General features: G+C 36.6%; 1 long non-coding RNA gene across 1 annotated transcript in view; it reads right to left on the bottom strand.

The window, feature by feature from the left end:
- Positions 1 to 16,584, bottom strand: part of LOC116419250 — a 61,162-nt gene extending 44,578 nt beyond the window's left edge. The window contains exon 1 of the long non-coding RNA XR_004229510.1: positions 16,453 to 16,584. This is a non-coding gene — a long non-coding RNA (uncharacterized LOC116419250). The remainder of the gene's footprint in view (positions 1 to 16,452) is intronic.
- Positions 16,585 to 20,012: the final 3,428 nt, after the last annotated feature.

The following is a 20,012-nucleotide window of genomic DNA, read 5'->3' as shown; positions in this document are numbered from 1 at the left end:
GGAACTGCAAAAGAAAATGGCAAAACACTCTAGTACTATAGTTGCCAAAAAACAAAAACAAAAAAAATCTTAAATGAGGTCACAAACAGGACATGACTGAAAAAATGACCAGACAACAAAAACATATTATCCTCAGAGGTAATCTCTTCCCTTAGGGTATTACCTCTTACCAAACTCAACCAGGAAAAAGTCATACAGAGAGAAATCAAACAAAAACAGAAGACCAAACCACTAGCAGATCAAACCAAGAGAGAAAGGCAAGAATGTCTCTATAATCAATTAAAGAGCCCCCTATCCAAAAAGGGGATAGCCTACTAGATAGAACCAGTTACAGAATGCCCACTCATGCACCAAGGTCTCTTTAAAGAACTCCCATTACATGTCATCACAGTTCAAAATTAGGCTTTACCACCTGTTCCCCATGGAGAACTGTCTCTACTCAGGCCCATAATGTCTGACCTTATGGGTTGTTCTTCCATTACACACATCTTTTACAAGGATTTTCTTTTTCTTTTTTTCCTTTTAAATAGGGAAGGGAGTAGGAGACGGGGAAAGTGAGTGAGACAGAGACAGAGACAGAAACAGAGAGAGAGACAAACAGAGCCATAGACAGAGACAGAGTCAAAGGCACAAAATGACAAACTGACAGAGACAGAGACAGAAAGAGATACAAACACACAAACATACACACATACACACACATACAGAAAGAGAAAATAAATAATTCTTAGTTGAAAAATAAAAATTAAATGAAAAAAATTAAAAATACATATTAATATTTACAAAGCCTCAAAAAAGGGAATTTTTTCAAGGTACAAATTATTCTTAATAGGTACCTAAGTATAATTATCTTAATATTAATATAAATATTTACTCCTCTGGCATTTAAAGCATTTCTCAACACTCCTATCTACTTTTCCATTTCATGAGCTTTATAATCCACTTTCCAGGTGTAAGAAATACTAATCTATTTGCAATTTCTCCCTTGGAAACCACACCACATTTCCCACAGCCTTAGGAATAACTCCCAACCTCACCACCACCATGCCTGAAATGATCTCCCTTTTCACCTCCATTTCCTAACTTTCCCAACATCCTTCAAGACTCAGCTTAAATCCCACTAAATATAGGAGAGCCTTTCTTGATCCAACTCTTCATGACTCCATTTGGGGTTTTCTTGACAAAGATTCTGGAATGGTTTGCATTTCCTTCTTCAGCTAATTTTCCAGAGAAGGAAACTGAGGCAGACAGATTTAAGTGATTTGGCCAGGGTCACACAGCTAGTGTCTGAGGGCAGATTTAAATTAGGACTTTCCAATTCTAGACCCAGTGTTCTATCCACTGCACCACTTAGCTGCATCTTGTTCTATACTGTCCTTCATCTAACTGATATATATACATCTTATATGTTCCTAGTTATTTACATATCATCTCCCTGATTAAACTGTGAACTCCCTAAGGGTAGCTCACCACAATGCCTAGAACATGGTAAACATTTAATCAACAAGTCATGTGTTTTTATGAACAGAATAGTCAGTCAAAAAGCATTTATTAAGTGTCTGCTATTTATCTGACACTGATAGCAGTCTGCCTAAAACAATATTAAGAACTTAATTTTTTTTCTAAGAAAAAGGCAAGTAGAATTTTGATTTTATTCTATTCCTTTTTTATTATTTATATATAATCTCAATGGGAATTTAATATTTTCAATAACACTTCTTTATTCCTTTTAAGGCACTTTCAAGAGTCTTTTATTAATTATTTTATTTCTCTTTCATACTAAGATGGAGGAAAAGATCAAAATAGGTAAAAGAATCTGGTTCTTGTAAATAAGAAAAACTAAAAACTAGAAAGTTGAAGTCAGGGACCTTGGAGGTCACCGAACAAATTAACAACAAAACCAGAAATAAAATGAGAACCTCTTGGCCTTCTCACCAAAGAACAAGGCTAATTTTATGGGAACACGAAAACGTGCTCCCCTTCACACTGATCCACTTTTTGTACCTCCGAGGCATTTTTCCTCATAGCATGTGTTCCAAAAAGATCTTTTTGTTCTTTTTTTAAAGCAACACTTCTCAAAGAAATACTCTGTTGTGTCAAATCCTTGTGCATTTATCCATTTTTTTCTCACACCAAAGTTTTTCATTTTGAAAAATCAAGGTATACAATACTGACTCCAGAGAAGTGATGACAGATTTTGATGGGGAAAAAGGCATATTCTATCAAGTGTAGGTCTGTTCTACTTGAATATACTTTTTGCAGTAAGGGAATGAAAGATGACATTAAAATTTTTTAAAAGCCACTAAGACATTTATTTAACAGGCATGGTGAGACAGAGAAGCTGTAATTCCAAATGAAGCAGTCAGGGATTTTCAAGGTAATGATATCTGGAGGGTACTTCTCTGTCCCCACAGTGATCTGGAGATCACCATCTCTAGATTTCAAGATGTTCCAACAGCCAGTGGAGTGAGCGGAGGATGAAGGTCATATAAGGGAGTAGATTCACTATCCACAGAGGTTAGAGAAAAAAACAGATTACCTCTCTCTCCCTCACCCACCAAGGTCATACTATCTCTTTGTAAACCTATCCTCCTACTTTTGAAACCTTTCCTGTACACTCTCAGCTTTCCATAGTTCCTTCCTCCACTCTACTTTTTTTCCTACTATTAACCAAATTCCTTTTATTATAGACTTCTTACTCTTGCATTCCTCCCAACTTCTGGTGATTGTTTAAATATAGTTTAAGATACCACTTCTCTTGGCACTCTCTCCAAGATTGGGTGTCCTTTCTTTCATAATGATATCTATGATCTATGTCTCTATTCTACTTTGCAGGAAGTTATATTTGGGAGAACCTCACACCTATCCCCTCAAGTGAATTTGGAATTCTGAGTTATAACTATTCAGACCAGAAATCAGATTAACTCTTCTACCCTCAACTGAGTCTTGAATAAAGCAAGAAATTCCCTGGGCAATTCTTTGGCAAATTATGAATTCAAATTGACCTGAGATCTTCTTATTCTATTGACATGGTCCATTGAAGAAGTCCCACAATTAATACATTGCTGAAACAGGAAGGATCAATGAATTGACTTTACATTGATGCAGTTCATACACTTGAGCTGAACTTTTAAAAACAAATAGAACACTTGCCAAAGGAAGATATAAAAGAGAAAGAACAGCAGTTGCAACTGTTCTAAAAGAGCAAAAGGAGAAGAAAAAAGACTATCTCCTGGAATGTGAAAGCAGAGGTAGAAAGAGAAAGATTAGGAGGCATAAACTAATAGTGGGTGAGAAGGGTGGCTCACATCCTAGATATAGGGAGAAACTTGCACATGTGTAAGATGCTGCTCCCATCCCTCACAGAAAGGGGCAGAGGCCACAAGGTAGAATAATTTGGATCTATCTTTTCACTGGTACTGTGAGCAATGTGAGTTGTATAGATCTTTGGGGAAGGTAGAAACATAAAAGCAGAAACTCGACTTATTTGTAGATTTAAATACTTTGGCAAATCCTTTGGCCCCTTCTGAGAATGAATTTTTAAATATACAGGATAAAATACCTAGGATTATTAAAAAAAAAACTTATTGTATTAAAATAGCTATAGTTTTTTTAAAGCTCAGGAATCCCTGGTAAAGTGGATATTCTATGCTAGAGAAAAGGAGTAGTTCCAGTTAACTAAGTTTGGGGTGACAACAATACTCTTGTGGGGATCTGGAGTGGCAACAATCACTATGCTCATCCACTGTTGCTCTTTCTTTCCCTTCCCTCCCAAGCCCAGTTCTGCCTATATCATCTCTATTCTGCCTCATTAGGCTCTCATAAACTAATACTTTTGCACTCTTTGCCCAGTTCCAACTCTAGCAGGGAGGTATTTCCTCCCTAACCTCCCACACCATTAGCCTTGCCCAAAGGCTGTCTTGCAAAAAAAGATCACTTTTCTTTCCTGTTTGGCTCTGTTCCCTGTCAAAGAGGCATCATGTTCTTCCTGGCAAAAATGGGAGCCAAAAGTAGTGGCTTGGAGTAAATTCCAAGGATCAAGAACAGGTAGTCAACACAAAGCAGGAGACCCACCTGGTTATATCTCTAATGAATGGCCCAGAGGATGGGCAATAGTTTCAGCTTCAGGGGACAAGCTATGAATTGAGAAGGTTACCCATTCATTCAGGCATGCTGCTAAGGTTATAAAGGCAACTAAGGTGACAGCCAAATTTAAGCTATATGATTCAAATGACTTCACTGTGCAAAGAAAGGAAGGAAAGAAGGGAGGGAGAGAAGGAGGGAGAAAGGAAATGTGGGAGGGAGAGAAGGATAGAAGGAAGGAAGGAAGGAAGAAAGGAAGGAAGGAAGGAAGGAAGGAAGGAAGGAAGGAGGGAAGGAGGGAAGGAGAGAAGGAGGGAAGGAAGGGAAGGAGGGAGGGAGGGAGGAAGGAAACTTATTCATGGTATGAAGATAAAACCTGTAATCAATGGCTATTATTCAAGTTAATGGATTTCTAAATGATGCCAGTCTAAGGCTAAATGCTGAAAAAGTAGTTTCCAAAATCAAAGAAGATTCAATAGTGTGACCCTTATTATGGTGGATATCAAGCCTGTTTATCAAGCCAAAAAGTATTTAGGGAGGAAAAAAAGAAAGGAATGAGGGAGGAAGGGAAGGAAAGAAAAGCAAGTTAATGAAAGGGAATCAAAATTGGAAGCAAATATGTAGGATTTGAACCCAGTACTCTGCCCACTACTTCAGAAGCAACCAGGAAGCCAAGTCCAGCCTACTACCTTTGTTTTTGTAGAAGTAATAAACTAAAAATGTTTTTTACATTTCTAAATAAAATTGCCAACCATAGTTTACTGACAATATTCTTTTTCTTTATTATTGAAATAAACTATTAATCAAATTTCTCCTTGGCCCAACTTAATGATTTTCCTTAAAATTTTTAAAGGGTTAATGGATATTCACAGATGGTGTGAATGGTTCTCTTGTTCCAATGTGCAGCATTCGTGACTTTTCCAGCATGTGGTAATGAATTCCTGGGGACAAGGGGGTGGTAACCAGCTTCTAGAGTGCTTTCATATATACTTCCATTCATATTTTGACATTTCAGATCTTGGAATCTCAAACCTTCTCTGAATTACAAGTAGTCTATAACATAGATTCCCTGAGTCACTAGCAGTTAGTATTCTTGACTTTCACTGTCACATCCTTAGTTCCTTTTCCAGCCAGACAAAAATTCTTTTGAGAGGCAAAATGGAGTAGGAGAAAAAGTCTTGTTTTCAGAACACAGGTTTGAATCCTGATTTACCATTTGCCCCAAGGTGATCTTGGGTAAGCCAAGGTCTCAGTTTAAACAACTCTAAAATGAAGGGATTCAAATAGATTATCTCTAATATCCATTCCAATTATAACATCTCTCTTATATGACTCCTAGCCTTAGTTCAAATCCTCTTTTACTTCTTGATTACATTATTGCAACAGTCTCTAATTGAAAGCCCTACCTTAAACATATCCTCAATCCAATCCACCTTACACGTACCAACAAAGTGATTCTCTTTAAAAAAAAATAATCTGACTACTGATCCAACCATTCTGGAGAACAATTTGGAACTATGGCCAAAGGTCTATCAAACTGTGCATACCCTTAGATCCTGCAGTGTTTCTACTGAGCTTGTATCCCAAAGAGAACTGAAAGAAGAAAAAGGGACCCACATGTGCAAAAATGTTTGTGGCAGCCCTTTCTGTAGTGGCAAGGAACTAGAAACTGAGTGGATGCCCATCAGGTAGAGAATGGCTGATTAAATAATGGTATATGAATATTATGGAATATTGTTGTTCTGTAAGAATCAATCAGCAGGATGATTTCAGAGAGGCCTGGAGAGACTTACATGAACTGATGCTGAGTGAAATGAGCAGAACATGGAGATCATTATACACAGCAACAATAAGATTATACAAAGATCAATTCTGATGGACATGGTTCTTTTCAGCAATGAGACGATTGATGCCAGTTTCAATGATCTTGTGATGAAGAACCAAGTGCACCCAGAGAAAAGGCGGTGGGAACTGAGGATGGCTCACAATATAACATTCTCACTTTTTTTGTTGTTATTTGCTTGCATTTTGTTTTCTTTCTCACTCATTTCCCTTTTTGATCTGATTTTTCTCGTGCAGCAAGATAATTGTATAAATATGTATACCTATATTGTATTTAATATATTTTAACATGTTTAACATATATTGGATTAATTGCCACCTAGGAGAGGGAGGAGGGGGGAGCGGAGAAATTTGGAACATGAGGTTTTTCAAGAGTCAATGTTGAAAAATTACCCATGGGGGTAACTAGGTGGCCCAGTGGATAGAGAACCATCCCTGAAGTCAAGAGGACCTGAGTTCAAATCTGGCCTCAGACACTGTGTGACCTTGAGCAAGTAACTTAATCACAATTGCCTCAGCAAAAAAAGAAAAAGAAAAGAAAAGAAAAATTATCCATGCATATTTTTGAAAATAAAAGGCTTTAATAAAAAAAATTTAAAAATAATCTATGTCATTCTACTCAATCAAGTTTAATGGTTCCCAATTGCTTATAGTATAAACTTGAAATCCCTATTTAGGTTATAAAACTCTTCACACCCAGCACTAACCTATCTTTCCAGTTTCACTAGACATTTCTCTACTTGCTGAACTCTGGAATCCAGATAAAATGACCTTTTCTCTCCATTCCCCAAACAATATTCCATCTTCTATCTTTGTGCCTTTGGGGATTGTTTTCTCATATCTAGAATGTGCTCCATCCTCACCTGCAACTTACAAAACTCTTCTCTTCCTTTAATGTGCAACTCAAGCATCACTTTCCTGATCCCCTTAATTATTTGTGTCCTCCCTCAGAAATTCCCTTGAATGGAACTACTTTATGTTTTACAATAGCCTGCTAATTTGTCTACCCCAAGTCTCTCCCCATTCTAGTCCATCAACTCCTCAGTTGTCAAATACCATTTTTAAAAATTATTATTATTATAGCTTTTTATTGACAAAACATATGTATGGGTAATTTTTCACCATTGACCCTTGCACTCACTTCTGTTCCAATTTTTCCCTTCCTTCCCTCTACCTCCTCCCCTAGATGGCAGGTAGTCCCATACATGTTAAACATGTTAAAGTATATGTTAAATACAATATATGGATACATATTTATACAGTTATCTTGTTGCACAAGAAAAATCAGATTTAGAATGTCAAATACCTCTTTATAAAATACAGCTCTGACCATAGTGTTCCCTACTCAAATACCTTCCTATCACCTTCAAGATCACAAATCTTCCCTTTACTGTTCAAAGCCTTTTGCAACCTGCCCCCTCTAATTTTTACAGTCTTCTTACACAACCCCATCTCATACTCTTCAATTCAGTGACAATAGCCCATTTCCTGACTGAGCACTGTCACCAACTGTCTTCCATTAATGAATGTTCTCCCTCCTTATCTCTGAAACCTTTTTTAATTCCACTTAATTTGAGTGTCCTCTCTGTTGATTATTTTCAATTAATCTTGCACACAGCTTATTTGTACATAGCTGTTTATGTATTGACACCCCTCCCCCCCTTAGACTGTGAGGTCTTTGAGAATCTGGACTTTGATCTCCATATCCACATTTAGCACAGTATATGGTATGTAGAAGTTACTTAATGTTATTTGACTGATCATTTGTATTTTTTCTTTATATTTATTCTATGTTCACTGTGTACTTATCTTTTCCATTAGAATGTAAGCTCTTTGAGAATAAGGATTATGTCATTCATTATGCAGTGAATATGCTCTGACCCATTCTTACAGAGTCAAAACCACTGTAGTCACTCTTCAAGTTTCTAGTTGTTGTCACAGGGATATGGTTATCTCTTCCTTACTGCCATTATCTCAAACCCCAAATCTGTGTCTGTGTGTGTCTCTGTCTCTGTCACACACATACACACACATAGCCTGTGAGTGACTACCACCCCAATTCCATTTAATATTTAGCTTTTAGAAAGGATATTTACTTCAAAGATAACAGCAAGATCAAAAGTATACATATTTCCCCCTCCAAAACTCAGGGCCTTTATTTCACTCTGTGCCCTGTGCAGGGCCAGATCACTGAACACAGAGATACTCTACAGCCTACATTTTTCCTCCAAAATGGGTGAGAATAATGTTCTCTGATTGACTCCATAGCCAGAAGAAATATAACTTTAAAAATGGTTATTTGTTCCTTTATTCCTATGAGCTCTTTCCTGCTATATCCACACAGTTCACCCAATGTGAACTAAATCAGAAAAGGAGATACCTCCCCCATCCCTATAAGATCTCATGCATGGATGCCTGTCCTATTCTATTTCACTTGTCTGCTAGAGATTTTTGGCTCCTCTATGTGTTAGCTTCTTCCCAGAGTCTTTCTCTTCTTTCAGGGACCTGAAGAAAATCTGGAACACATGTCTTTTCTCTTGAAGCTAGAAGTTCAAAGACCAGGATGTATTTTCTCAAGCTTTCACCAACTTCACCCTCCATGCAAGGGAAAAAAATTGGAAAAGAAAAATAATAACTAGCTTTTATATAACACTTTAATGTTTGCAGAGTATTTTACATACATCAATGAGAAGAGTCCCATATAAATGGGCTTTGAGGCTCAGGTTACATTTGGCTCAGAATTAACCGAGTTCCTAAATAATATTGGTCCCATAAAATCCTTGTCCAAATGAGGTGTGATCTACAGATGACTCCTTGTAATAGTCACCACTAACTTAGTGCCCAAAGGCCAAGAAGTGCCTGCTTGAAGACCCTCAAATAAGGGAAACCCATCACTTCTTTTGCTAAGCTATTCTACTTTTGGACATCTCTAATTGTTAGGGAGTTTTTCCTGACTTCCAACTTAAATTTACCTCTTTATAACTTTAACCCATTACTTCTGCCCTCTGGAACCAAAAAAAAAACAAATGTAATCTTTTTTTTTTTTTTTTTATGATGGTCTTTCAAATGTTTTATAACAGTTATTATGTCTCCTTGAGCTTTTTCTTCTCCAGATTAAACATGTCCAATTTCTTTATCCAATTTCATGTCATGAACTCAAAACCCTCCATTATCCCGGTTACCCTACTCTGGACATTTTCCAGCTTATCAATGTCTTTCTTATACTATGGTACTTAGAAATGAACACAATACTCCTAACGAGGCTTAATGAGGGCAGAGTACAAATCAGTTATCACTTCCAATTCCTGGAAGCTGTTCCCCCCTCTAATGCAGCCCAGATTGCATAAGCTTTTTTGATCAACATCATACTGTTGATTTATATTGATTTTACAATCCCACTGAAAAAAATCAATATTCTTTTTGTAACAACTTCTCTTCATCCATGCTTCTTCCATTTTATATTTGTGTAGGTGGTTTTCTGTACCCAAGGTAAGACTTTACATCTTTGCCCATTGAATTTCATTATATCAGCTCAATGCTAGCCTGTAAATATCCTTTTGTTATTTATCATGTTAGCTTTCTCTTCCAGTTTTGTCAGCTACAAAATTTGGTGAGCAGTCTGTGCATATCTTGCTCCAAGTCATTGACAAAAATGTTAAACTTCACAGAACCAAGGATAGTTCCCTAAGAATCTCCCCTGGAGACTTCTTGCCTTGTTAATAAAATAGATGCTTATTTGATTAGGGAGTGACTGAAGAAATACATAAATGGAACAAAATATTGCTGTTATTAGAAATTACAAATATGACGAATACAGAGAAATATATAAAAACTTACATGATCTGATGCAGATGAAATTAAGCAGAGCCAAGAAAATAATATGTCCAATGTAAAAGGAAACAATAACAATATAAAACAAATGCAAATGAATGTTGCAAAAGTACAAAGCACAAATAACCCCAAAGGAGAGATATGAAAAGATGCCTCCCATCATTCCTTTGTAGGAGTTTAGAAATTGCCCGTACTGTCAGATTTTTTTTTTTCAAAGCATTGATTGGTTTTGTTAAGTTTTTTTCTTTCTCTTCTTTCTTTTTAAAATATTTACTATAAAAGGCATAGCTTCTTGAGAGAAGAAAGGAAGAGGAATACAAGGAGAAATTTTTTTGTGAAAATGGACAAAATCCATAAATCTTTATTATTTTAAAAAATTGAATCATTAAAAATAATCCATTGAGTCTTGCCATCTAACCAGTTCTGAATATGTCTGAAACTAGGTGATACAATAGATAAAATGCTAGACCTTGCAGGAAGACCTGAGTTCAAATTCTACCTTACTCACTTACCAGATATATGATGCTGGAAAGGTTACTTTTTTGAATTAAAGCCATTTCCTCAGGGTTGCGGGGTTACACAGTCTATGTCAGAGACCAAATTCAACTCGTTTGAATCTTCTAGACTCTTTTCAAAATATATAATATATTTGGAGCAAGTATTTATTTTTGTATTTTCTGTTCTGGTTCTTAACGTTCTTTCCTCCCTAGATCTTAATACCTTGTTCTCTATGAAGACCTTTATAATTAAGCAAAAAAAGAAAATCAGTCTCTAATAGAAATAATTATAGTGATGTTTTGCATAGTTTTTGTTGTTGTTTTTTTATGACCACAAACAATTAATGGTCCTTTTTTGCCATCTCAGCTCCTTCAGGCCAGGAACCACATTTTCTCCATGTTTTGCACAAAGCATATGGGGAAGACAAGATAATATTGGCTGAGAATTATGAATCAGTCAATACTTGGTCGTAGGGGATATTTGCTCAAGATTAAAAATAAATTCACAACTAATTGAGTTATAGCCATAAGTTATACTTCTGTGGTTTTACAACTAATAGCATGGATGAAAACGACTGTTCTTGAGAAGAGCCAATCCAGAGTCAATACTATGAGAAAACATCGCCCTGAAATTAACTACCATAAAGCAACTAGATGGCACAGTGAACAGATTTGAAGTTATAAAATCTTGAGTTCAAATCCAGCACCACCCAGCTGCCCATGACATCAGGTAGCATTTTTTTATGAAAATATTACTTTGAATATGTGTCAAGAACAAAGCATAAATGTTTATTATAATGCTTTTGTGGAATAGTCTTCCCCATTTCAGTCTCTGGGAAAGAAAGGCTCAATTAATCAGAGTTCCTACATTGCATTGTAACAACGGTTCATGTTGAAAGGCTCCATCATTGCTGGATGAGCTTTATCTAAACCACCACAGGGCTAAGGTCCTGAATGTTACCTCTTGCTTGTCAGGACATTCCTGACAATTCTATTGACTGCATTGCTGGCCTCTGGAACCCCAGGATGCTGAGTGAGTATCCCCTAGCTTCATAACTCTAGGGTATCAAACTCACCAGGTACAATTACAAATTCTAGAGTGCAGAATGTTGAGACATCCCCTAAACCTGATCAGAACCTCCACTCCCTTCACCAATCACCATGACCAAAAGACCTACTGAGCTGCCCCAAGAACAGGAAGGCAAAGAGGCAGTGGCTGAAGCCGAAAAGCTTTTAAAACTGTTTCCACAGCCAAACTACCTCATCATCACATGGTTAGCCAACCAGAACCAGTTACAGAATAGTCACATAAGCTCCTTAGTTTCTCCAAATCATTTCCATTCCACACCATTACTACTCTCCTAGAAGCAGGAAGCTGGGTCTCCAATGTCTCCATGTGGGAAAATACCATTACAAACACTATACATGGGCCAGAATTCCATAAAGGACAGATTGTGAAGGACTTTATTTTTTATTCTAGAGAGGTCAATGATTCTTATTGAATAAAAGTATGACAAAGTCAGGTCTATGCTTTAGAAAAATCACTTTGACTTTAGAATTTTAATAATGCAATAAACAAATCAAAAGTCCAGAGGAGTAAATATGAATCTTACCACTAATCTCTTTCCATAAAAGGGATAGACTTATAATCCAGAATAAATAATATATTTTGGATTATAACCAAAGTGGGAATTTGCTTTTCTGGATTGTTGTGTTGTGAGGGTCTTTTATTAATTGTTCAAAGAGAGGGGAGAAGCAGTAAAAATAATAAATAATAAACAAAAACATACATCCAGGAAATGTTTCATTTTTAACAGCTGAGTAGAGAATGAATTTGAATGAGTAGATATTGGAGGCATAGACATCAGTTATGAGTCTATTGTGATCATCTAAAAGAAAGATTATCAGGCTTTGAATTAGAGTGGTAGTTGCAAAAATAAAGCCAATAGGATGTATAGAAGAGATGTCAAAAATAGTATAGAGGAAAAAAAAAGAGTAGAGAGGACATTTGGGAATATGCAAAGTAGGAAGATCCATCAAAGAAGGAAAACAATCTATCTGTATCAAAACAATCTTTCTTATTGACCACACCTTAAAACCACATCACTCTTCCTCTCGCTGCTTGGCCAAAAAGCCCCACTTGGTCATTGTTTGGGCTCAGATTGACTCAGAGTGAAAGTAAAGAGCAATTGTTTCTATTCTAGTCAGAAATTCTGAGGATTTTCTCCTCACATATTGAATTTTTTTTGACTAGGTAAAAGAGGCGATTTTTTGCCTCAATTTTTATTTAGGCTTAATCACTGAATAGATGTTTCCTCAGTTAAAATGAGAAGAGTTAAAGACTTTAGCTTTAAAAGGCTAGGGTCTCCCACTGCATCAAGAGCCTTCTCCAGCCATCCTGTTCTACATCTGGCCACTAGACCTAGATGGTTCTGGGGGAAAGAATGAGACTGGTGACTTTGTACAGTCTTCCCTTACTTAAATCACCTCCCTGATGTCATGGTTCCTCTTCAGGAATCACAACAACAATCCTCCAGAGCAAAGGACCTGACCCAGATACAAAAGTGAATACAATATAATAAACATTTAAGTATCTGTACTTTCAAAGACACACTTAGCACATAGTGCTCAGTAAATTTTTCCATTCATTCTAAGAGGGAATGGGGATGAGAGAATGCATTCCATGTCTAAGACACTACTTAGAGACACAGATATGGGAAATGGAATGCTCAGAAAAGCTTTTAGAACACAGCAAACCTACTAGCTTGTGTGAACAAGTCAAGTACATCAATATGGCCCAGGGGAAAGCACACTGGCTTTTGCAGAGAAAGGGCTCTAGTGAAATCTCAGTTCTCCCCAGGTAACATTATTCAAATCACTTCATTTTTTTGGCTCTCTGTTTCCTCAATTATACCATGAGGAAGTTGAACTCAGCTTCATTATCAATCTAGCTCTAAATTAAATGGCTTATGAGCTTTTATTCTAACAGTAAAATCATTACAAGATTTACCTACTAGGTGATGGGTTGTTTAGGCCACAGAAACCCATAAAGAAGAATGAACTATTCTTAACCAACTAATAAGCATTTATTTATTAGGCACTTCTATGTATCAAGAAGGGACATATGATAGAGTACCAGGTCTGGAGACAGGAAAATGTGAGTTCAAATCTGACTTCAGACACTTACTGTCACACTGGGAAAATCATTTAATCACTGTTTCACTCAGTTCCTCATCTCTATAATGAGAACATAATGAAGAAGGAAGTTGCAAGCCACTCCATTTTCTTGCCAAGAAAACTCCATGGACAAATCCATGAATTCACAAAGATTGAATGGCACTGAACCACTGAACAACATATTGCGGATACAAAGGCAAAAATGAAACAGTACATGCCCTCAAGGAGCTTACATTCTAGGTAAGGAGATACCATGAAAAAAATTTATTAATAGTACTTCATCATTCTTTTCACTGTTTCTAAAATGTTGGTGCTAACTGCTTTGCCCATCAAAAGGAAAACAAGTTTTAGATCTGTTTCCTGAAAATCCCACAATTCAACCATTTTTTTTTTTTTTGATCTTGTTTTTGCTCACCTTTCCTAGCAACAGAGTTTCTTTGGTTCAATAATTTCCATGGGAAATGATGTGGGCCAGCAAGTCTTCTAACAAAATGTGTCAAGTGAACAACAAACAGGAAAGATTAAAATGATCTCACGTAGGTTATGAGTCAACGGGTTCATTTAGGTCACTGTATTCCAAATTACTTATGAACCTTATGACCCGCTTGGAAGAATATAGACCATTGTACAAAGGTGTAAAGACTTTATTGCTTTAATATAAAAGCTTTGTCAAATGATCTTTTATCTTGGTCCTCAAGGTTATAAAGCATTTAAATGAGTAAGTTCCTTTAATTTTTTACCATCTTCTTTATTTGATAACTAACTTGCTTTTATTACTTCATTGGATGTCCTTGATGGAAATTGTAAATTCATTTCAATTGCATATGGAACAGAAAATGGATTGTGAAACTATGTTGGGTGATGATAATAAAGAATTGTAGACCTAGCCCATAGAAGTCTAATGTGGGTAGAAGAATTTGAACATATATATCCACAAATATTAATGATCTGTACCCACCATTTATCTCTCCATTGTTTGTAATCCCAATCTATTCAAAGATCTTGATCTGTCAGCTGAAATGACATGCTTTTTATTTGGAATAGATTGGGACATGTTCACATCCATCATGTATTTGTCTATAATCTGGCTTCTGAGTGATGTTCAGTTTTATATCTGTGAATATTATTTGTATCCTATGACTTGCAGCAATATAAATATCTTATGGAACACTACAGTTTTGGAAAAATCAAAAGTATGGGTAACCCAAAGCCTATACTGTAAAATGAGACACAACTGACCCCAAAAGGATACATCTCAGGCATGGGATTGACAGGAGCTATTCTACACTCAAAAGTATGACTCCAATCAACTATGCCTTCTGTGATAGTCCCAATGCCCTCATTAACTAAATGTGCTTGCCATAGATAGACTCTCAATTAAAGTATAGACTGTTTGCATACATCTCAAAAAAAAAATGACTTTTTTTAAAAATAAAATTTATCAATATATTTTGTATTCTATAGATATTTCTCAGCACCCAACTAAGCCATACTACAAGACATATTTCCTAGAAACAATTAAGCAAAACTACCTAATGGTGTGTTTACAACCAAAGGAATATATCACTTTCAATTTTCATAGTTTTCCAGTTATTAACAGAAATTAGACTATGTTCTTTAACCTTGTTAATATAGGGCTGACATTGTTTATTGTATTTGACCTGAGTTTTGCTACCTTCCAGATTTTATTTTATTTATAATGTGTTGTTATTATGGATAAAGATCTTTAGCATTCTTCTTCCCTCTCATCACTTCATACAATCTTTACATGTTTTTTTTTGAATTCTCCATATTTGTCCTTCATTCCATTATATCCAGATACAGCAATTGGTTCAGCCATTCCTTGAATATTGGGCAAATATTTTATTTCCAGCTTTTTGTTATCATATATAATGTTGCTGTGAATATTTACATACCTAGGGGTCTTTTCTTGCCTTCAGCAACCTCCATGGAATGTTGTCTTAATGGTGAACAACGCAATGAAGCATATAAAGTGGGTAGCTAGAGAATCACAAAATCCTGTATTTAAATCCTACCTCTGACACTCTTCATCTGTGTGTCTGGGTGAGGCACTTAACACATCTATACCACAGTTTCTTTATCCAAAAAATAAATATTCCTTTTCAGTTCTAGGTCTTATGACCTCTAAGTCAAAAATTACTTACTCACTGAATCTGAGTCAAAGTTATAATTTTATGTCTTTTTCTCGGGTAACTATAAATTTGGGGGGGGGGGGGATTTTAAATGCAGCAAAAGGCAATTGCACCATGACATTGAAAAAGCAAAATCTTGTGGAGTAAAGCAACAATAAAAGAGATGTATTTCTGTGTGTTCCCCATATAGCCGCTGGAAAGCAGGTACTACAGCACTGAGCTAAACAACCCTCCAATTTAACCAACAAAAAGAAACTATAATCTTCCTGGGACTAGCCTAGGATTCCTAGAAAATTACATCTTAATGCAAAAGTCATAGAGACTCTAGATAGATTGCCGTTTATAGCTTTTTATCTTGTTTGAACAGATATAGTGCTTTCCTTGAAACAGTCACTTCAGGCTGAATAAGATAATTTAGACTTAGGAGGGAGGGAAGTGAGGGGGTAAAGGGGGAAGGGACTTTTATGCCTTTTATTAAGACTATGTCTCCAAGTCTTTCCCTCATATTTGAATGATTTCTGTAAATATCTTGAAAATGTCATTTCAAGGAAGGAGGCTGTTATACGGAGTAGTATCATGGACAAATCAACAATGGAATCACATTTTCTCCACTGCATTATAAAGGGCGGAGCTTAGACTCAAGAAAATGTTCAGCCAGAGAGATTCTGTGCTTTCCAGAAATGAAATCTAAAGATGCATTTTAGGAAATGGCTCTAAAGTGCAAGCTCTAAATCAATTTAACACTTAGGGTAGGAGAGCGCAGAACCATTGGGGGAAAAGATTGACTACAGATCCAATTACAAACCGACCACATTGTGAACAGGGCTCCAAAGAGCTGTTAAGAAAACCAGATTTAAAAAGATACTCACTGCCATTTTTTTTCTATAGACTGGATCGTGATTCTATTAACAGCTGTTTCTTTTTCTCCCATCCCAAGGGAAGAGACCGATGGTGTACAATCTATATGAGGCCCAAGATTCTCAGCTTCTATTATTTCAAAATTGCCTGCTTTCCAAAAAAAGAAAAAAGGGGAAGCATTGTTAGAAAACTAACTTAAAGATACATACTAGAAAATTGTTTTCCTTAGTGTCATGGAGTTTAATTGCATCTCTTCTTAGCTCTGTCCTGTACAGGAGCTCAGTAGTTATTGATGATAGTAATGAATTTAATTGATACTTGCCTAAAGCCTCTCTCTGTAGGAGTTGAACAATCCCTTTTTCAAAGAATTACCATCTCCTCTATGGGCACAGCAGGATCTCTCCCCCACAGCTCAATAAATCAAACCCCTCGAACACTTTCCGACCTTGGAGAGTAGACTAGAAACTAAATGTAAAGGAAACCAGAGAAGGAAATTCAGATGAAGAGCAATGATTTAAAAACTGCGGAATCCCTGGGGCTTGGACACCAATCGCCCAGAGAAAAATATAGTCACTGTATAGGTAGGAAAGTTCATGCATGTGTGCATTCATTCATTTGACAGTCAGTTATTAAGCACCTGCTGTGTGCAAAGCACACAGAAGCTGGGAGATACAAAAAGTTTGGATGAGATATAACTCTCAATGGAGCTTATAGTCAAGTATGGGAATAAAAAAAATCAGTGAATCTCAAAACTGGGAGGAAACTCAGAAATCACTTACTCCAGCCTCGTTTGGCTTCAAAATATCCACCATCAGTGGCCATCCAACTGCATAATTGAAAAAATAGCATTGTGGGGCAGCATTGGACCTGAATTCAAATGTGCCCTCAGATATTTACAGGCTTGTATCTCCAGAGCTTAGCATTGTGTCTGGTGCAAAATAGGTCTGTACAATGACAGCTTACTGACTGACTGCCTAACAATACACTAAAACTCCCAGCTATTTTTATATACCTTTATATTTGTTTAAAAAAAAAAAAAAAAAAAAACTTCTAACCAGACTTAGAGTTGTTTTTTTTTTAATTCAAATATAAAACCATTTTGTTGTGTCATTTAAGTCAGAAATGACCCTCTTTGATCTCATTTGAGATTTTCTTCGCAGAGAGATTGCAGTGATTTGCCATTTCCTTCTGCAGCTCATTTTATGAATGATAGATGAAGATGAAAGATAGAATGAAGATGAAGAAACTGAGTTAAACACACAATATCACACAGTTAGTAAGTGTCTGAGGCCACATTTGAGTTCAGATCCTCCTGATTCTATTGCTGGTGCTGCTGCCCAACTATCTTTATTCCTAATTTCTCCTTATTGAGAAATTTGTTTTTCTAGAGCCTTTTGAATTCCAAGCATCCCTCTCAATTTTGTTTAATCTGCAAAATTACTGTGCTCAGTTGCTGTCTGTGGCTTTGTGTCAACTATTGGCCAAAAAATTGAATGAAATAAAGTCAAAGACCAATTTTTATAGCACCTTCCTATAGAGTCCTAAACACAAACAGATTAATGAAAAATCTCATGGGGGAAAAGGAGGGCTGAAGCAAATCAGGACCCTTTCAGGCAGTGGATAAAATGTTGAGCTTGGAATCAGGAAAACTCATCTTCCTGAGTATTCATATCTGACCTCAGATACTTACCAAGTGTGAGACCCTGAGCAAATCACTTAGCTTTGTTTGCCTCAATATCAAATGGGTTAGAGAAGAAAATGGCAAACCGGTATCTTTGCCCAAAAAATCCCAGATGGGATCAGGAAGACTTGGACATGACCGAAAATGACAGAATAACAATTTGGCACCAGAAGACTCAGTTTTCAAGTTCTACATCTAATACATACATGACTATGTAACCCTAACCAAGTTACTTACTTTTAAGTGTCACGTCTCTAAGACTACAAATTGATAGGAAACTACTTAATCACATTAACAAAGATAGTTTCCTCATCAATCAGTCAACAATCCTCACTGAGTACCATGTGCCAGGTACTGGACTAAGTGCTAGGATATAAGTATGACTCGAAATCTCAGGAAATTTACATTCTAACAAAAAGAAAATATGTATGTGAATAATTATATGCAGACTATATAAAAAATAAATCAAGTCATTTTCTCTATAGCAATAAAATAACAGTCTGGTAAACACTGGTCCTAAGAGTCTTATAAACTCTTGCTTTCTTCCAAAGTTCACACTTTGTGTTTGACTACACAGGGTTATAAGTTTAAATTCTGGTTTACAATTCAGGCCTACAAGCTAAAATAAAAGAAAGTCAGAATAGGCCTCCCTAGCCTTTGTTAACAGCAAAATAAACAAATCTGTCAGGTGGAAAGCCCTGTACCTGAATATAAAGCACTTTTCAGAAGTGGGGGTGGTGGGAGAGGCTGGCTAGATTGGTTTTATCCTCAGAATTCTTATCTTTTCAGATTTCCTCTTAGAGGCCAGAGGGTCAGTCTATAAAGGCAGGTGGGCAGGTTGAACTAGTACCACACCTGAGCTAAGAATGAGGGTAGCTGAGACAGTGGTATTATCATAGACAGTCTTAAATCTCTCCTTGATGACCTGAGGCTAGTCCCTGAGATGAGATACTTTCATAGTCAAATTAAATGTAATTTACCTTCCTTTGCTAATTGGGGAAACCAGTAATAGAAACCATCTAACTGGGACCTAAAGTGACTTGTGTTCCGTTCAACTAGCATTTCTTGAGTGCCTACCCTAAAGTATCTAGCACAGTGTCAAATCTCCTTCCTTTCAGCATTCCCAAGATTGTAGGAACTAGAAGAGATCATCCATCCATTTTACACATAAGAAAACAAAAGCCTGGGGGAGATTAAATGATTTTCCCCAGAATATCACTGAGTTAGAAACAAAGCAACAAAGTTGAAATTTTAATCCACATTATCTGACTGGAAAGGCAGTTTTCTTTCTGATCCAACATTCTATGTTGAAGTTCTAGGACCTGGAATGGGACAGTACATATAGTAAGTGTACAGTGTCAGGAAGGAAGGAAGGAAGGAAGGAAGGAAGGAAGGAAGGAAGGAAGGAAGGAAGGAAGGAAGGAAGGAGAAGAAGGAAGGGAGGGAGGAAGGAAAGGAGGAAGGAAAGAAGGAAGGAAGGAAAGAAGGAAGGAAGGAAGGAAGGAAGGAAGGAAGGAAGGAAGGAAGGAAGGAAGGAAGGAAGGAAGGAAGGAAGGAAGGAAGGAAGAAGGGAGATAGAATTGCAGTCTGCTCTGATCTACCTAGATAGTTAAAGTTAGTAAATAAGCATATACATAATAATTTGAGGAGATAGAGGACACGATCTTTAGGGCACTCAGGTTGGGCATCCTGTAGGAGGTGACACATGAGCAGAGTCCAGAAGGAAGGTAGGAATTCTAAGAGATGGAGATTGGGTTCCAGGCATTGAAGGTCAGTCAATACAGAGGCACAGAGATGGGAGATAAAATACTGAGTTCAGAGAGAACTAAATGGGCCAGTTTGTCTGGAAAATGGATTGCATAAACAGGTATACTATATAACAAGTCTAGA

Source organism: Sarcophilus harrisii, chromosome 5 (assembly GCF_902635505.1).
Source record: "Sarcophilus harrisii chromosome 5, mSarHar1.11, whole genome shotgun sequence".
In the NCBI taxonomy this organism is placed as follows: Eukaryota; Metazoa; Chordata; class Mammalia; order Dasyuromorphia; family Dasyuridae; genus Sarcophilus; species Sarcophilus harrisii.
The sequence above is the reverse complement of the archived record's forward strand: the minus strand, read 5'-3'. Positions and strand labels throughout refer to the sequence as shown.